The sequence below is a fragment of the Dipteris shenzhenensis genome, chromosome 32 (assembly GCF_047967505.1).
Source record: "Dipteris shenzhenensis isolate YYH24624 ecotype China chromosome 32, Dip_SZ_1.0, whole genome shotgun sequence".
Taxonomy (NCBI): domain Eukaryota; kingdom Viridiplantae; phylum Streptophyta; class Polypodiopsida; order Gleicheniales; family Dipteridaceae; genus Dipteris; species Dipteris shenzhenensis.
In genome coordinates, this window is record NC_141627.1 from 30,471,263 (window position 1) to 30,489,878 (window position 18,616).

The following is an 18,616-nucleotide window of genomic DNA, read 5'->3' on the forward strand; positions in this document are numbered from 1 at the left end:
TGCCCATACCATAGGTGATGCCATAATCAAGAGTGCCCTTCACATACTTGAGCACCCACATCCCTGAATTCCAATGATTCTCTCGGGGCTTAATGGAGAACCTACTCAAAATGCCAACATCAAAATTGATGTCCGGTTTGGTGTTGCACAGATAGATGAGACTGCCGACCAACTTCCTGTACCTCTCGATGTCTGCTAGTGGTGAGGCATCCTCCATAGACAACCTCACATTTACCTCCATAGGTGTAGCTATCTCCTTGCACTCGGACATACGAAATGCCTTCAAGATCTCCCTTGCATATTTCTATTGAGAGATGAAGATCTTGCCTGGTTCTTGCCAGATTTCAATCCCCAAACAGTAGTGCATCAAGCTTAAGTCTGTCATCTCAAACTCAGTGCTCAATGCCTTTCTTGTCTGCTGGATCATGTCTTCATAGTCACCTATAATAAGGAGATGATCCACATATAGAACAATAATAGCAGATTTTTCACCTTTCCTGTACACATACAAGTTAGCATATGAGGCACATCTTTTGAAGTTTAATTTATGAAAGAATTTGTTTATGCATTGGTACCATGCTCTTGGGCCTGTTTCAGCCCGTATAGAGCCTTCTTCAGCTTACATTCCTTATTCTTAGAATGGGGTGCCTCAAACCTAGGCGGCTGAGCCACGTACACCTCCTCCTTGAGGTCACCATTCAAGAATGCTGATTTAACATCCATTTGATAAACTGGCCACTTTTTATGAGCAATCACCAATAGTCTGTGCAAATAGTGGTCATTTTGGTAGTCGGAGCAAAAGATTCCTGAAAATCAAACCCTTCAACCTGCAAAAATCTTTGTGCAACCAATGTGGCTTTGTACTTTTCCAAAGTCCCATCGGCCTTGTACTTTACCTTCCAAACCCACTTGGTGCCAATAACCTTTCTGTTAGGTGGTCGATCTACCAGCTCCCAAGTTTCATTCTTCATGATGCTGTCATATTCTACTTGCATAGCATTTTTCCAATCTCGGTTTGCAAGTGCTTCGTCCAAACTTGCAGGCTCCTTTACTTCTGCAATAATCTCAGCCATCAAGGCCATATTGACTATGTGCGTAGAATCCCTCCTTTGCTGCTCGATTCTCTGAGATCGCCGCCTTAGTCCATCTGCATGCTGCTCAATAGACATAGGCATCTGATTATCATGGTCGTAGAGCTGCCTTACCCATCACGGCAATGGCTTTTCCGGTGGTATAACAACAGGTTGGTGACTTATACCTTCACAATCTGATATTTCCTCCTCCTTTATAGCTCTTGGGACAGGTCCATAGTGAATTACCTCTTCGCTTGATGATAAAGTGAAAGAACTCTTCTCTACCTCCACTGCATGTGGCTGCTCCTTCAACATCACATCGTGGCTCGCTAAGATCTTCTTTGCCTCTTGATCATACAACTTATAGGCTTTCTTCTCATCACAATAGCCTGAGAAGATACATTTGTTCCTTTTTGGTTGTAGCTTGTTTCTCTCTTTGTCTGGTACATGCGCATAGCATTCACACCCAAATGTTCTGAAGTGGGAGACAGATGGCTTCTTAGCGCTATAAGCCTCATGTGGTGTTTTACCTTTGAGTGCCTTTGTATAGCTGTGATTAAGGATGTAAACTGCAATATTGACAGCCTCAGCACAAAAGTGGTTTGGCAATCGAGCACCTTTCAACATACACCTCCCCATCTCCATGGTGGTCTGCATTTGGCATTCAACAACCAAATTTTGCTGAGGCATATGTGGTGTCATCATTTGTCGCTTGATCCCTTTGCTCTTGCAACAATCTCCAGACTCTATAGAAACAAACTCACCACCACCATCCGATTTGATTTTCTTGACTTTTCTCCCTGTTTCATTTTCAACAAGCTATAGCCAACAATCAATAAAAAATAGGAAGATCCCCCCAAGGCCTGTGTAGGAATCTTACCGCACAAATCAACATGCACCAACTCTAGAGGAGCGTTTCCTCTATTCTTGCTTTCTTGTTGGAATGCCTTTCTCTGTTACTTGCCCATCATGCAAGCTTCACACGGTTCTTTGATTTCTACGACTGCAGGTAAGTGAGCAACCATACCTTGCTTTTGCATCTCCTTCAGCACTGCAAATCTGATGTGGCCGAATCTTTCATGCCAAAGTCTACTTGTGCCCACTCCAGCGGTGGCTGTAAGAGCACTTAGCTCATACAGGTTGTTCCTCCTTATTCCTCTGCCAACAAGATTGCCTCCACTATCCAAAATTTTTGCTCCTATCTTATTGAACCTCACCTCATGATCAAGCTCAGTTATGGAAGCAACTGATAGCAAATTTCTCTTGATTTGTGGAACATATAGCACATTAGATAGTTTCTTAACATCTCCATTTACAGAAACAAATGAAATCGTACCTATACCCTCAACAGGGCATTTTGCGTTATTACCAACCGTCATGGTGATGGGTTCCTGTAGAGGCTACATGGAACAATATAGACCCTTCTTGTAGGTCATGTGACGGGACACACCACTATCCAACACCCATGAATCAGTGGTTGAAGCTTCTTGAATTGAGGAACACTCTTCCTCAATGGCTAGAAATAGATCCAACTTTGCTTCCGCTCTGTTAGCTGTCTCTTTCCCCTTATCTGTCTTCTTCAGGGTACCATTCTTTTCATCTGCTTTCTTGACCCGGCAATCTGCAATCATACGGCCCTTCTTTTGGAAGTAGAACCATTCTCACTGAAACTTCTTCTTGCCGCCCTTCTTCTTTTTGTCACCACTAGTAGGGGACTCACCTTTGGTGGAGGAACCACCTTTGCCTTTTGCAGTGGCAGAGAACGTAGCATCCCCATTGCCACCTCCATCTCGAGCTTTGAGCCTCAATTCCTCCTCCATAAGTAAAGCACAAAACTCCTCAAATGACAATGTTTGGGGTCTCACTTGAGTGTTAAGCGCTGTTACCAGTCCATGAAACCTTGGTGGACATATCGGGAGACACCGCCGGGCTAGCTCTTCGCTAGTTTTTTGTATCTTAGTACCCGCCATCTGGTCACGGAGATTTTGGATTCGGTAGGTTATGAATGCCTCCGTTGTCTCTCCTTCATTAAACTTCTCAGCTGCGAGCTGATTCTCCAGGTTCTAGATCCTTGTTTGATTCTGCATCTCATACTGACTCTTCAATATGTTCTAGGCCACAGTGCCTTAGATGTATGCTGAATCAAGATCAAAACACTATTAGTAGTACTTGTAACCAGGGCACATAGAGCATCTACATTCCTATGTTTCCAAGCACGTAGAAGGTCGGCATTAGGAGGTATCATACTCCCCGGATTTGCTAGGTCGAGGGTTCCTTGTGTTCTAGGTCAGCAGCCCCCAATACTGTCTCTAGAAGCTCATATGAATCTAGAATAGTAGTAATTTTAAACTTCCATAGAGTGTAGTTCGTACCATCTGCCTTCAGTGAAGGCTAGTGGGCGAATTCTCAACCCCTAGATTGTTGGTGCAGTAGCAGCTACTGAACTCGAGCTGCTTCTTGTTGAGCTGCTTCCTATTGCCATCACTCCATATGCTCTTGAAGCCCTCGCCTCTCTTCTATTCTTCGATCCTTAGAGCCACCTGCACTCTGATACCATGTTAAATTACATGGCACAATGGAACATAAACTGAACAAACAATAGAGAGTACACAGCAAACTAGAGAGGAACAAACTTTTCCTTCAATACTGATGTAGTACAAATGATGGCTCCATCCACCCGTGCACTCCCATAGTGGAGCTTAGATGGCGATCTAGACAGGTACTAGTGAAGAGCTACTAGCTCGAAGGTCTGATCTGATCTAAACTAATCTGATGCAATGGGTTGGGGAGGTTGCCTCTTTATAGCTATGAGGGCAGTTGTCGGATCAATGTAGTCGGTGGAATTGACCAGTTGACCTAGTCGGTGGAGTCGACTAGTCAACCTAGTCGTCAATGGAACCGACTAGTCGTCTAGGGAATATTCAAGAAATATTTCTTATACTGTCACCTCGGAGACTCTTGCCCTCAAAACCTCACCAGGGGGGCCGCAAGCCCCCCTAGGACCCCCCTACTAGGGGCCAGCTAGCCCCCAAGCTCCAGCAAGAATAAGGGGCTCCCACACAATCACCTTTCTACCATCAACGGTCTCATTGATAGACCTCATCTGACATCCAAGTCAGGATCCAATCCAGTGTCTTGGGCTCACACATGGCTTCTCCTCATATGGGGGCCTTACAACTTGAGCACCTTGGACCACCGATGGTTACCAGGAGGGTGGGGCATTCAACATACCTAACACCCCCCCTCAATGTCCACTCGTAGGTGAACTACCTTCTCAGCCCAATGCCGAGTCTCTGAAGATGACCTTGAAGCTGTTCCTTTCGAAGTGCCTTGGTGAAGATATCTGCTCCATTTTGCTCTATTGGACAGTAGACCAATTCCACTATCCCATCCTCGATCAAATCACGCACATAGTGATACTGAATCTCTATATGTTTTGTGCGCGCATGAAACACTGGATTTTTAGCAATGGCCATGCAACTTTGATTGTCGCACCTCAGCACAATTGCTTCATCCTCTTGCACTCCCATGTGCCATAAGATCCTCCTTAGCCACACTGCTTCACATGCAGCAAAACATGTTGCCTTGTACTCAGCCTCGGTAGAAGACACTGCCATTGTTGTTTGTTTCTTACTGATCCAAGAGAAGATCCCTGAACCTAAAGAGAAACAATATCCATAAATTGATTTCTTGGAATCAACATCTCCAGCCCAATCTGAGTCACAATGACCAGCCAAGGAATTGCCCGTACCATAGGTGATGCCATAATCAAGAGTGCCCTTCACATACTTGAGCACCTACATCCCTGCATTCCAATGATTCTCCCGGGGCTTATTGGAGAACCTTATCAAAACACCATCAAAACTGATGTCCGGTCTGGTGTTGCATAGATAGATGAGACTACCGACCAACTTCCTGTACCTCACGATGTCTGCTGGTGGTGAGGCATCCTCCATAGACAACCTCGCATTTACCTCCATAGGTGTAGCTATCTCCTTGCACTCGGACATACTAAATGCCTTCAAGATCTGCCTTGCATATTTTTGTTGAGAGATGAAGATCTTGCCTGCTCTTGCCAGACTTCAATCCCCAAACAGTAGTGCATCAAGCTTAAGTTTGTCATCTCAAACTCAGTGCTCAATGCCTTTCTTGTCTGCTAGATCATGTCTTCATAGTCACGTGTAATAAGGAGATCATCCACATATAGAACAATAATAGCAGATTTTCCACCTTTCCTGTACACATACAAGTTAGCATCTGAGGCACATCTTCTGAAGTTTAATTTATGAAAGAATTTGTCTATGCGTTGGTACCATGCTCTTGGGGCCTGTTTCAGCCCGTATAGAGCCTTCTTCAGCTTACATTCCTTGTTCTCAGAATGGGGGGCCTCAAACCCAGGTGGCTGAGCCACGTACACCTCCTCCTTGAGGTCACCATTAAAGAATGCTAATTTAACATCCATTTGATAAACTGGCCACTTTTTATGAGTAGTCACCGATAGTCTATGCAAATAGTGGTCATTCTGGCAGTCGGAGCAAAAGATTCTTGAAAATCAAACCCTTCAACCTGCAAAAATCCTTGTGCAACCAATCTGGCTTTGTACTTTTCCAAAGGCCCATCAGCCTTGTACTTTACCTTCCAAACCCACTTGGTGCCAATTACCTTTCTGTTAGGTGGTCAATCTACCAGCTCCCAAGTTTCATTCTTCATGATGCTGTCATATTCTACTTGCATAGCATTTTGTCAATCTTAGTCCGCAAGTGCTTCCTCCAAACTCGCAGGCTCCTTTACTTCTACAATAATCTCAGCCATCAAGGCCATATTGACTATGTGAGCAGAAGCCCTCCTTTGCTCCTCGATTCTCTGAGATTGCCTCGGTCCATCTGCATGCTACTCAATAGACACAGGCATCTAATTATCATGATCATAGAGTTGCCTTGCCCATCACGGCAATGACTTTTTTGGTGGTGTAATAACATGTTGGTGACTTATACCTTCATCATTTGATATTTCCTCCTCCTTTATAGCTCTTGGGACACAGGTCCATAGTGAATTACCTCTTTGCTTGATGATAAAGTGGAAGAGATCTTCTTTGCTTCCACTACATGTGGCTGCTCCTTGAACACCACATCGCGGCTCGCTATGATCTTCTTTCCCTCTTGGTGATACAACTTATAGGCTTTTTTCTCATCACAATAGCCTAAGAAGCTACATTTGGTGCTTTTTGGTTGTATCTTGTTTCTCTCTTTGTCTCGTACATGCGCATAGCATTCACACCCAAACGTTCTGAAGTGGGAGACAGATGGTTTCTCACCGTTGTAAGCCTCATGTGGTGCTTTACCTTTGAGTGCCTTTGTATAGTTGCAATTAAGGATGTAAACTGCAGTATTGACAGCCTCAGTGCAAAAGTGGTTTAGCAGTCTAGCACCTTTCAACATACACCTCCCCATCTCCATGGTGGTCTGCATTTGGCATTCAACAACTAAATTTTACTGAGACATATGTGGTGTCGTCGTTTGTCGCTTGATCCCTTTGCTCTTGCAAAAATCTTCAAACTCTGTAGAAACAAACTACCACCACCATCCGATTTGATTTTGTTGACTTTTCTCCCTGTTTCATTTTCAACAAGCTGTAGCCATTCTTTAAATTTACCAAAAGCTTGAGCCTTTTTGCGAAGAAAGTACACCCACATCTTCCTACTATAGTCATTGACAATCAATTAAAAAATAGGAAGATCCCCCCAAGGCCTGTGTAGGCATCTTACCGCACAAGTCAATATGCACCAACTCTAGAGGAGCATTTGCTCTATTCTTGCTTTCTTGTGGGAATGCCTTTCTCTGTTGCTTGCCCTTCCTACAAGCTTCACATGGTTCTTTGCTTTCTGTGACTGTAGGTAAGTGAGCAACCATACCTTGCTTCTGCATCTCCTTCAACTCTGCAAATCCGATGTGGCTGAATCTTTCATGCCAAAGTCTGCTTGTGCCCACTCCAATGGTGGCTGTAAGAGCACTTAGCTCATACAGGTTGTTCCTCCTTACTCCTGTGCCAACAAGATTGCATGCACTATCCAGAATTTTTGCTCCTGTCTTGTTGAACCTCACCTCATGGTCAAGCTCAATTATGGAAGCAACTGATAGCAAATTTCTCTTGATTTGTGGAACATACATCACATTAGATAGTTTCTTATTATCTCCATTTATAGAAACAAATGAAACCGTACCTGTACCCTCAATAGGGCATTTTGCATTATTACCAACCGTTATGGTGACTGGTGCCTGTAGAGGCTGCATGGAACAATATAGACCCTTCTTGCAGGTCATGTGATGGGAGGCACCACTATCCAACACCCATGAATCAGTGGTTGAAGCTTCTTGAACTGAGGAACACTCTTCCTCAATGGCCAGAAATAGATCCAACTCTACTTCTACTGTGTTAGTTGTCTCTTTCCCCTTATCTGTCTTCTTCAGGGTACCATTCTTTTCATCTGCTTTCTTGACCCAGCAATTTGCAATCATATGGCCCTTCTTCTTGCAGTAGAAGCATTCTCCCTGAAACTTCTTCTTGTTGCCCTTCTTCTTTTTGTCACCACTAGTAGAGGACTCACCTTTGGTGGAGGAATCCCCTTTGCCTTTCACAGTGGCAGAGAACGCAACATCCCCATTGCCGCCTCCATCTCGAGCTTTAAGCCTCAATTCCTCCTCCATAAGTAAAGCACAGAACTCCTCAAATGACAATGGTTGGGGTCTCATCGAGTGTTAAGCGCTGTTACCAGTCCATGAGACCTTGTTGGACATATTCGGAGACATCGTCGAGCTAGCTCTTTGCTAGACTTTTGTATCCCAGCACCTGCCATTTGGTCATGTAGATTTTTGATTCAGTAGGTTATGAATGCCTCTGCTATCTCTCCTTCACATTAAACTTCTTAGATGCGAGCTAATTCCCTAGGTTCTGGATCCTTGTCTGATTTCGCATCTCATACTGACTCTTCAATATGTTCTAGGCCACAGATGCCTTAGATGTATGCTGAATCAAGGTCAAAACACTATTAGTAGTACTTGTAACTAGGGCACACAGAGCATCTGCATTCCTGCATTTCCAAGCTCGTAGAAGGTCAGCATTAGGAGGTATCATACTCCCTGGATTTGCTAGGTCAGGGGTTCCTTGTGGTTCTAGGTCAGTAGTCCCCAGTATTGTCTCCAAAAGCTCATATGAATCTAGAATAGTAGTAATTTTAAACCTCCACAGAGTGTAGTTCGTACCATCGAGCTTGCCTTAAGTGAAGGCTAGTGGGCGAATCCTCAACGCTTGGATTGTTGGTGCAACAGCAACTGCTGAACTCGAGCTACTTCCTATTGAGCTACTTCCTATTGCCATCACTCCATATGCTATTGAAGCCCTCGCCTCTCTTCTATTCTTCGATCCCTTAGAGCCGCTTGGGCTCTGATACCATGTTAAATTACACGGTGCAGCGGAACAGAAGCTGAACAAATAATAGAGAGTACATAGCAAACTAGAGAGGAACAAACTTTTCCTTCAATACTTATGTAGTACAGATGATGGCTCCGTCCACCCGTGCACTCCCATAGTGGAGCTTAGATGGTGATCTAGACAGATACTAGGTGAAGAGCTAGTAGCTGGAAGATCTGACCTAATCTGAACTCATCTGATGCAATGGACTGGGGAGGTCGCCTCTTTATAGCTATGAGGGCGGTAGTCGGATCAAAGTAGTCGGTGGAGTCGACTAGTCAACCGAGTTGGTGGAGCTGACTAGTCAACCTAATCGTCGGTGGAACTGACTAGTCGTCCAAGGAATATTCAAGGAATATTTCCTATACTGTCGCCTCAAGGGCTCTTGCCCCCGAACCCTCACTAGGGGGGCCACTAGCCCCCTTAGGACCCCCCAGCTAGGGGCCAGCTGGCCCCCAAGCCCTAACAAGAATAAGGAGCTCCCACACAATCACGTTTCTACCATCAATAGTCTCATTAATAAACCTCATCCGACATGCAAGTCAGGATCCATCCAGTGTCCCAGGCTCACACATGGCTTCTCCTCATATCGGGGCCTTACAACTTGAGCACCTTGTACCATTGGTGGTTACCACGAGGGTGGGGCATTGAGCATATCTAACAAAGGATTTCTCGAATGTGTTCACATGGGATTATGCTAAAATGAAAGGATTGGATTTAAATTTTACCAACATTGGGTCAACCTCAAGCCGGATGTGACGCCGACAAAAATACAGTGCAATAATGAGAACTTGATTCCTTTGAGAATGCATTTCAACAAAACCCATCTGTTGTCAGTGTCAACAACAACATCTAGAGACTCAAATGCTTTGGGAATAGTGTGACAAAATTCCAATAGCACACCCTCCTCTACCTTCTTCGTTGGAGGTGTCAAACCAAGTCCTCTTATCAATACACTTACTATGCTTTTTTGGCCCCTTTTTGGCCCGGGGTTTGGGCTACTTGCATGCGCAATAGGACCTTTGGCTATAGACAGAGTCTCCTCTTGCTGTGAGTAGTGGCTGTAGGTTTACCTTTGACCACTATATCTTTATCTGGTTGAGAGGGAAGAGGAAGATCTTCCTCTGATTTATCAAGATCCTTTATTAGAATATCATCACCCTTAATGACTTCATACTCAAAGTCTTTGGCCCATTCATCTCCATGTTCCAGTTTGGGAATGAGCTGGAGGATGGGTTCAAGGACTGTCTCTAATAACGCCTCGTAAGCGTTCTTCATTGAGATGTCAATAGAAAGCTTGGATTCGAGTAGTGGAGTGCCATCTTTTTTGGGTTTAATCGAGTTGATTGGCCAAACAGGAGCTTCGTACTATTTGGGAATTTTAGGCTATTTGGGAGTCCATTTTTCCTTAGGAACCTAAGGAGGATCAGTGTTCCCTTTCGGCTTGGATCGCTTTAAGGGATAGCTTTTAATTGTGTGGTCTGACAGATCACACAAAAAACATGAATTGGGCAAGTTCTTATACATAACTTTTTGTTCTCTGATCACTCCACCCCTACGATTAAAAGTGCCTTGTTTTTTCCTGTGCGACCACTGTTCCGCAAGTCGATGAAAAGTTGTCGCAGAAATTGCATCATATGCTTATGCATAGAGATATTGGGGTGACAAAATCATTCTTATTGCCTGTTGATGCAAAATCGTCACTAGGAAGTGACTGTGTGGTCAAATACCACTTTCGTCAGTTTTGCAAATTTGCCCTTGTGAGGCAGAAGTTGTGTTTTTCGGCAGTGACAGAATATTTTGCAGTGTTCTATAATGGCGTCTGATGCTCTTTCACACATAGTCACTGAAAAGCTTAACAACAATAACTTCCAAGCATGGAAGTTTAGAATGATGAATTTCCTTAAGGGAAAAGGCTATTGGGAGTTCATTACTTATAGTGATATCATGGACAACTCTATGCTAGTACAAATCATCCAAGATCCCATAATCACTTGTACCCTCTCTAATCTCCTCACCGTTGGTCATGCCAAAAGATGACTACCCTACAAGAGTGCTGCATACATGGCTGTCAACCTCACAGCGTATCAAACAGCCACCCTTTTGGTAAGAAGTCTTGGAATTGTGCCTAGAAGCACTCTCCTTGTCTCGATCCTCAGTTGGTGGCATGAGACTTGCATCTGTCCAATGGAAATCCTTAGTGCATTTGAGACTCGTCTCTCCTCCAAGTACAGGGGTGTGATAATCACTCCATCCTCTGATACCCTCAAGACATGATCATCATAATTGGTAGGGAACTCTTGGTTTCCCACCCAAGTTCGGGATGTATAGAGGAAAAGTAGATCCAACCATATGATATACTTGATCTCATCTAGGATGGGGAATCCAAATCATATTGAAAAGAGGGGAGTCGGTCGATCTGAATATCTTGATTGGCACACCATTTGGATATGCATGCATACTAGGCCTTATGAGCCCCCCTATCCACTAGTTGTTTGGATGACCCTTGTGCCCCAATCTCAGTAGTCTCCAACTAGGCAAGGCCCAAGACCTATGGGTGTGTGATCTATTTGAAAGATGGCATAAATAACGTGAAATCTTAGTAGATTGTCCTTGTTACAGTGGATGAAATAATTAACAGAAAGTTAGATTGAGAGGCAGACTTGATTTGATGGGCATAGTACGATTGACTAAGCATTTGTAAAACATCTTGCTTTAGGCGTGCTATGTTGTTTCGAGTTCAGTTTTGTAATTATTTATGTTTTCGTGGGATAGTTCTTGAGAAATAAAATGGTTATTATGTTCATACATAAAGCATTATCATTGTGACAAGCCAAGAAAGGTGTTGCGATTTATCTTTATCCTTTGCTTTTCATGGTTGCATTCATAGGCCATAGATGTGCGTACGTTTTGAGATCCCTTATATTGTAATTGAAAACACACTTAATTGAAGATTTGACATGACAGTTAATACCATGTGACCCATCTTACTATTCTTTAAGGAAAGGATCCACGTGGAATACTCTGGAGGTTTGGAGAGAGTGAAAAGGGAGCTTCGTAGGAGGTTAGGAAAATGGAGGAGGACGTTCTAGGCTCAGGGGAGGCTTGGGGAGGAATCCCAAAGTGCCACATTAGAGTGGAAGGTGGGTGTGGAGTGCCACATGGATCAGGGAGAGAGGAGCAGTGAAACTGTGGGAAGGGCAGAGGGTAGAGAGTAGAAGTTGGTGGATGGTAGAGGGCACGGCCACCACACAACAATATGTGGCATAGATGCAAAGGTAGGCAGAGCTGGCAGATGGATGTCCACGAGCGCAATGTAGAGGTTTGATGGTTGAGGAGGTGGGCGGGGATAGATCTACCAATGGTAGACGGACATCCGCGAGTGCAGTGCATAGGCACAACTCATTGGCGCTTCGTGCCACATGTTAACGGCGCCATGCAACTCAAGTCATGCCACGTGCCATGTGTCATTGCATTGTTGTGCACCGAGAGACAAGAGTCCGAGACTGTGAGACTACAGACAGATAGAGCGAGTCAATGCAAGTCAAAAGAGAGACAGGGAGGAGAGAGAGGATAGTAGAGAGGGAGAGAGAGAGTATATATATATGTGTGTGTGTGTATATATATATATATATATAATTGGACGGTTGGTTCATATTATATATATATACATACATATAAGTATATATATAATATAAAGAGAACAAAGAGAGTAGAGAGAGGAGACAGAGGAGAAGACCCCCCCACCACCACCACCACCACACACAACCATAGGGGCAAGGGGCATACACACACAAGTAAACACAAGCACAGTCACCTGAGGGGGGAAAGCTACTTTTTTTTGGGTGAGGGGATCTAAGAGGGAGATAGCACATGTGTAGGAAAAGAGAGGGCCCCACACACAAATACACACTAGGGGAGGGGGGGTATATAAGAGAGAGGGAAAAAACACACACTCCCACTACAAGAGGGGGATGAGAGTCTCACGAAAAGGGGGAGGGGGAAAACACTAGCCAAGAAGCACATGTGTAGAATAGAGAGGGCCCCACACACACAAATACGCACTAGGGGAGGGGGGCAGGGGGTATATAAGAGAGAGGGAAGATACACACACTCCCACTACAAGACGGGGATGAGAGTCTCATGAAAAGGGGAGGGGGATGGGATGGGGGGCACACACTAGCCATGGGGCACATGCACAAATAGACACATACACATACTACTTGACAGGAAGAGGGAGGAAAGCACATGTATAGGTAGAGAGAGGAGTCCACACACACAAATATAGGTGATAGAAAGGACACACACATGCACTCCCAGACATCCTATGGAAGAGGGGACGGGGGGGTGGAGGGCACCCTCACACTAATCGAGGAAGGAGAGAGTTGGGTGAGTGGCAAGGTACTTTAAGGATGAGGGGGCTCCATGGCATACTTATAATTGATGTTCTAATACACACACACACACACACATGCATGCATTAATGACCATGCATGCACAGTTTGTTTTTAGTGAAAACACACACACACAGACACAACCCTAGGGCAAGGGGACAATTATCTCAAGGGGGCGAGAGAGGGTTCTTTGGTTGTGGTTTTTTTTTTGGGTCAGGGGGGACGTAGGAGGGAGGGAAGGGCAAGATTGGGAAGAGGGAAAGGGAGTATGCATTCTACAATTTATATAAATAAATGAATTATACATACACACACACACACACACACATATATATATATATACTCCCATAGATACATACATACATACATACATACATACATACATACATACATACATACATACATATATATATATATATATATATATATATATATATGTATGTATGTATGTATATAGGTAGCCTTTACTAGGGTTTGAGAAATCTCCATTGTTGATGGGAGGCACTAGAGGTTATTAGGCAGATGCAATCAAAATTTTTTTTGTGAGTCTTGCATCATAGTAGAGAACTAAGTACATGTGCATGATGGAGATTGTCGGGGAAACATTGTGAGCTCATATCCATCAAGAAGAGTTTGACTTTGCTATCATTCTTGTAGCAAATGCCCGTAAAGTGCAAATTGGAACAAACTCTAGCATATTTGCAGCTTGCCTTAAATAAGGCTTGAGATGACATCAAATATTGGAAGAGGCCATTAATGGGGAAAAAAGAACAATAACCAATGGGCATTGATGGGAATGCCATAAAAATTTCCATCGCCATTGTGGCCATTTGGGCTATCCTAGGTTCAAGATTACTATGGCAGCCTAACCTAACTTTTAAGCACTATTAGTAGGACAAAATGGCCTTAATGGAGTTAGAATTCATATATGAGGGTCACCCAATAAAATGGAGATAGAAACCTGTTAATGGCATGAGAGTGAGTACTTGGGTAATTGAGAGTCTTCACAAACGCATCATTTCTCTAGAAAGGAGAGCTTGGCATGTCAACATTTTCATCTTTTCCCTATGACCAATATTCAATTTAGAGGTGGATAATACTGGGGGGTGCTTGCCTCCCTACTCATGATCACCCATTTACTAGCCCATGTACCCTATGTAAAACTAGAAACTATGACAAGTTTGAGTCAGGGTGGCCTTGAAAAGAGTTTGGCATTCCTTTTGCAAAAATCGATGAGCGAGAATGGACATCTATAAATCAGATAGGGGTAGTTGGGGCTTAGGCCACAAGGTCACTAAGATGAACATCTAGGCATGTGCAATCAAATTTGGGACAAATGTTGGAAGGCAAGCTAAGAAATTGAAAAAAGTTCTAACTCTGTGATATGACACAATAGAGATACAGATAAAGAAGATTGTATTGATCTATCATTTTGCTACAAGGATAGTTACATCTTTATTGAAGAAGAGTGGTTGTATAACTAGTTGTTTAGGACAACCATTGTATGTGAATGTATCTATGGTGTGAGGACTTTATGTCTATTCAATGAAGCAAGAAAACTTAGCAATTGTGATCTTTTGGAGATCTTTGCAACAAAACAATGCTCTTTGAAGCTACTTAAAATTGTATTGCTATAACAATGCATCCTATATTTTCTCTTCTCCCTCATAATGCAACATGCTATAGCAGTCTTTAAGTGTTGAGTCTGAATTTTAATTTTGGCGAGCGATCCCACCTTGAGACCCAGTGGAGTGGGTCTCTAGTCTATCATAGACGGGTCATGCTACTTGTTTGAAACAATTGCAAGAAAAACTTTTTCTAAGCAAATGGCATAACTCGTTGGTGAGCTATGCAGGATCAAATTTTCCAGCAACATGCATGTAGAAATTCAATTGTTTCACATTCTTAATAGTAGTAATTCTTTATAGTTCTCATCGTCATTTGCCTCGTATGTTTAGAACTTACATTCACAATCTGATGCCAAGTTTAGAACTTACATTCACGTTCTGATGACTTGTATGTTTAGAACTTACACTCACGTTCTAATGCCAAGTTTCTATTGTTGATCTTAGTGATCATTCTCTTTGTCATTTGTAGCACTACATTCATGTTCTGATGCCAAGTATCTATAGCAATCTACTATCATGTTGGTGATTTAGCGCATGAGCTAACGAAATTACCTTTAAGCATTTAGTGATCCTTACAATTTATTAGATGCAACTCTAATGGAAATCACTCATAGTTCTTGTAATTTCCTAATCTTTCTCAGTCCTTCTTGTAATCCTTCTCAATTTGCTTGTAATCTACGTCACTAGCAATGTAGCTAGTACACATATCAAATAATGGGTGCTCGATCATATCTCTCTTTTAGTTTTTGATCTCCTCATTTGCTACGTTCTCATAATCGGATCACTGTATGCGAAAGTTTTTTTTTCATTTTAAATAAAAATGCTGTATATATTATGGGGGTAGTTAGCCCAGCCAAAAAGGACCTATACAAAAATTGGCCCAGAGTGGACAAAGTGTTTGGGGCCTGTGCTGTAAGTAGACTAGGTTAGCTTGATTGTGCATGTCTACCACGCAGCCCCCGCAGCATGATGAAGGCTATAGTAGGGGCTTGAAACGCCTACACAGCTTTTTGGAAGTAGGGAAGGAGAGAATGAGTGAAGAGAATGGGCATGTTGCAGCAGCCTTTAAAGAGGAGGAAACAGAGATGGTGGTCATTATTACAGATGACGATGACGAAGAAGAGGAGCTGCCCAGTGCGCCATCCTATGCGGGGAGGGTCCCTGAGAGGCGGAGAGGAGACTAGTATTCTGTCTTGGAACATTTGAGGGTGTTGTGATAAGATTAAATAGAAAGATTTCCTAGAATTGTTTCGTAAAATGAAGTTCAGGAGCTTAACTATTGTCCTTATGATGATTGGTGGTTTGCATGTGATCATGTTTTCACCTGCTGTATAGTTAGGGGAAAGGGAGGCTTTGCGGTCTTAGTTGCTAGCCGCTTAACAACTCGAGAGGTGTTGAGAATTGGGGAGGGATGGGCGATTGGTGTAGCCTTCTCCATAAGAGAATTAACCTGCATCGTGATGAGCATCTACACTCCAAATGACCCTCATGATCGGGCTGAGTGTGCTGGAAAGAGGTGAACTTTGCGATCTCCAGTAGCCAGTGGATTATGGGGGGGCCTTGGAGCTTCACGACCGAAGAAGGGGATAGATCTCACAAAACCTCGGCGATCTCTGGTTTAGAGAGGGATGAGTGGGACTATCTTTGCATGATCATGGGTTTGTGGATTGCGCCTTGCTAGATCCGATAGGCCTCTCAGGTTTCACTTGGTCGAATTGGAGATTAGGGGAGGACTTCAGAGCGGGTAGATTGTTTAGACTGTACATTTCAAAAGAAGGGTGGTGGATTCGTAGCTCTATGGGGGGTGAGCACTTGGCAAACTCAAGCATCTCTGATCATGCTCTGGTGCTTTGGAAATTACACATGCCACACTAGGTGGCAAGGTCCCTCAAAATTCCCTTTAAATTAAACAAAAAGGCCCTAACCCTCCAACAAGTTCTACATGGTGACGAGGGAGGAGTGGCACAGAGCTAGAGAAGGGCATGCTAATGTTGTGGATCATTGGATTGTAGCCAACAGAAGACCAACAGAGGTAGCAGGAAGGACTTTAAAGACTCCATGATGGCCTAAATTAAAAGCATGTGCGCAGCCTTGTCAAACGCTCTGAAAGACACAATCTTGGCTACGGTTCATGTTGAAGCAAAAGTTACCCAAGCGGAATGGGAGTGGGAGGAAGCCATCATGCGAGAATGATTAGCAGGCAAACCTGGCTAGCAGTGGGAGATTTCCCCTCAAAGGCTTTCTTCCAATTAGTAAAACGCAAACACATGAGAGAGAAGATTGATCAGGTCATCGATTCTCATGGTAACATCATCACGAGTTTTGGCACATTGCCAAAGTCATTAAGAAAGAGATTAGCACGATTGTTGGTGAGCCAGCAGTGCAAGATCATGCATGGAAGGACGAGATGCAGAGAATCCTAGAAGGTGTCGACTGTAGGGTACCTCCCTATCAAAGAAGGGGACTGGTAAGGCTATTCATAGTTGACAAGCTAGAAGAAGCATTAAAGTGCCTTAAAGATGACACGTCACTCGGCCCAAACGGGTAAAACTCAGAGTTTTATAGGGAATTTTGGGATGTCATGGCCACGACCTTGTCGACATGACCAATGAGGTAGTAAAGAAAGGCTTCCTCTCAGAAGATGTTAATGCGGGGCTCATGAAGCTGTTCCCCAAGAAGCCAAGCAGGGTCAAAGTAGGGGACTGGTGGCCAATTACAATGTTGAACACATCCTACAAAATCATTGCCAAGGCGACCACAACTTAAATTAAGGAGATCTATATGTCGGTGGTGGACACCGAGCAAAAAGGCTTTGTCAAAGGCAGATATATTTTAGAACATTCTTAACGTGGCCACAACTACTACGCCCTAGCTTCAAAACAAAAGGTGGTTGCCTTCAGCCTCGACTTGGACAAAGCATATGACCGTGTTCGTTGGGACTATTTGCTCAAAGTTTTAAATAGGCTAGGGTTCGGTGAGGAGTTTGGGGCGATTGTTAGGTTACGAGGACTAATATGTGGGCCTATAGCAAGCCATGATTAAATGCCTCAAGTTGATTATGAATTGTGATGACTCCTTGAGTGATCAAGAGAAAAATTGGGATAATCTTACAAGGACTAACATTGTGGGCATCACTCCTATCTAATTATCTAGTCACTCACTTGCTCACTCTTTTTTGTTTGTTTGCTTGCTTCTCATAGTGTCGATAAAAACAACACTCACAAGGATCTAATAATTACTTAATTGAAGAGGAGAAATCGAGACAACAATTGATCAAGTAGCAAGCAATAGTCGATCATCTTTTCCAATGCAAAGTTCAAGAAAATGAATTTTCAATAGTATCCCTTCCTCTCATAGAAGGTACATGTAGGCGAATCATAAATCAATTGAGATCAGCAATGGAAAATGTAGAACCGCATAGGGATTGGTAGTTTTGTTCTATGGAAACATTGACATCGAAAGAAATACATAGTGCTATCTGCCAAGCAACTCTTGATCTTTGCATGCCTATTCAAAAAGGTCCCCCTCAATGGCTAAAAGACTTGCAGGTTTAGGCCACCTCACTATGCAAAAGTTGGCGACATGATGTATCCACTTGCACTAATATTCCTTTGCTCAATAGTGGGTACTTTCAAATTGTATTCTTCGTGAGACCCTATGGTGAGTTACGGCTCTCTATCTACCTGCAGTTCAAGAAGGTCATGTGGAGTGCCAGGCCAACCACAACCACACCTTCCTACACCCCAATGCCTCCCTGGAGGTTATCTCTGACTAGGAAGGATTATTAGACATCCTCCATAATCTTACAATGATTCTTGATGATTGAATTGGTACATAGTGTAGCGGCCATGTAACTCAATCCTACAGGCAATCTAGGTCGTACGATCCCACCCTTTGGTAGATCTTTGAGTATTCTACAAGAGAGCGCATATTTTTTTTGCCCCCTCTCTCGCATAGCTCGTCGTCGGCGAGCTATGCCTAGAGGGGGCAAAAAATTTTTGCGCTCTCTCTGCCCCATCTGAAACGAAATCTTGAGAAATTATTTTGCCTCACA